This window comes from Dipodomys merriami, unplaced genomic scaffold, assembly GCF_024711535.1.
Source record: "Dipodomys merriami isolate MVZ:Mamm:240054 unplaced genomic scaffold, mDipMer1.0.p SCAF_10, whole genome shotgun sequence".
Taxonomy (NCBI): Eukaryota; Metazoa; Chordata; class Mammalia; order Rodentia; family Heteromyidae; genus Dipodomys; species Dipodomys merriami.
The window spans coordinates 41,469,835-41,471,798 of record NW_027202271.1 but is presented as its reverse complement, the minus strand read 5'-3'; the positions used below and the strand labels follow the sequence as shown (position 1 = coordinate 41,471,798).

The following is a 1,964-nucleotide window of genomic DNA, read 5'->3' as shown; positions in this document are numbered from 1 at the left end:
TTTAAGCTACAAGTGTTTATTTAGAATGTTAAAGTATGATTGCTGATACAAACACTTTTATATGAATTACTAACTTCAAGTATTTAGTGTCAAAGAACATCTTTCTAAGTTTCTCAAGGGCACTTCCAGACAAAGTCCTAAATTTCATTTCCAGGAAGTATTAGGCAGGCAACTCTAGATGTTCTTAAACACTGGAGCCAAGAATTCTCTTAGGGTTGAAAACCTCCTACTACATTTGTCATTTTTAAATCCAGTTATGGGCTGAGATGAGAAAGAAACCAGCAAGTTAGAGAACAACATATGGTGAGTATAGCTTACATATATTACAAACAGGCGGCAATATCACATAGTAATTTATAGCTTACATATATTACAAACAGGCAGCAATATCACATATTAATTTAAATTTCCAAGACTTTTTTCTTGAAAGTCATGTAGTAAAGGTTAAAAAAAGGATGTCAATGAAAATACAAAATCAAGATCATTTAAACTGATAAATGTCTTATGACATTCTTTTAGGTAATGCAGGTTCTATCTATTGACCATTTAACTCAAGGTTGGGAATATGATAGATGTGTATGTTATAAATATTCTTGTTTTCTCTTTTTTAAAATTCAAAAAAGAAGAAATTAGGATATTTTAATATGAACAAGATTCTTCTAAAGTGGGAAATATGGGTGGATCACTACAGATTTTCTCTTAAAGTGGCTCATGTTTTAAAACAGTGAAAGCATTAGCCAACGGGACAATTGCTTCCTGAAGAGCTTTAAATTTTTTTCTTATGACTATGAATCTTTGAGAACTTGTTCTTCACTAACCTTTCCCCTGAGCTTTTTGATTCTGTCTTTTATTGGAATTAGGAATACCCATATCTGAAAATCATTATTTTGAAATCTTACTCAGCTTTCAATGTTGTGTACAATGAAGAAATATCCCATAGTCGCTATTGCTAGAAAGTGGTTTCCAGATGCTTTCATAGGCAGCATCCCCATCAAAAGCTCAGGGCTTTATTAGATACTTTGTGCCAGACACTATACTAACTACAAGTATTAAATTCCTTTCCTATTTGCTTCTAAATTCCAGTTATTTCTCTCTATTTTGACCAGGGCTGTCATTCTACAGGATCATAATTTTTGCATTGACAGAACTTGAATTGCATTTCTTTTCTTTCTTTTTTTTTCCCCAACAAGAACAAATCTCTGCCTTGCCCTTGTTCAAATTAAGCCAGAAGAGGATGCGTGACTTTTATTGACCTCAAAACCTAACAAAAATCAAGAGCTCCACACAAGTATTTTAGAAGATTCTGACCTTACAATCGCTATGTTCACTGGAGTCAGCTTGCTTCTTTCTGGCTCTGGAGCCTCAGATTCTGTTTCCTGAGAAGCTAAGAGGACTTCACATGCTCATTTCCTTGGCTGTCTCTCAGCATTTGTAATCATCATAGGATGCAGAGGGGAAGAAACCAGAAAGACCTAGAAGCTTCTCTGTAGGTTTAGAGAGGTGAACCCCACAGCTGACCTAATAATGAATACAGTCCAGGTTAAGGGCAAGGAGCTTTTGTCCATGGCAGGGGGTCATAGTTCAACTGCTCCACGAAATGGTCTTTCTGGGCATATTTATTGTGAGCAGCCACACTGCAGTAAAAAGGCTGGCTAGTGCAGCCACACATAGCAAGATGGCCCCCATGGTAGGTCTTGCAGGGAAGAGTGGTGAGACCCCCATTGGTCCCCAAGATCAGTTCCATCACCTCCCGAAAGCAGCCCAGGTTCCAGAAGCAACGGCGGCATTTGTCTTACCCTCTAATTTTAACATAGCTTCTAGCTTTGTGCAAAGGAAGAAGTCAGTAATTAATGCCAGAGTGTCTGTGACCCTCTCATTAATTAATCATTCAGAAAGGACAATACTGTGCGTGCTGAGAAGCGTTGAGGTAGCAGTGTCTTTATGGCTTGATATTTAAAATGACT

General features: G+C 37.2%; 1 pseudogene; it reads right to left on the bottom strand.

Annotated features, from left to right (window-relative positions):
- Positions 1 to 1,271: 1,271 nt before the first annotated feature.
- LOC138835915 (small ribosomal subunit protein bS16m pseudogene) lies at positions 1,272 to 1,744 on the bottom strand (annotated as a pseudogene).
- Positions 1,745 to 1,964: the final 220 nt, after the last annotated feature.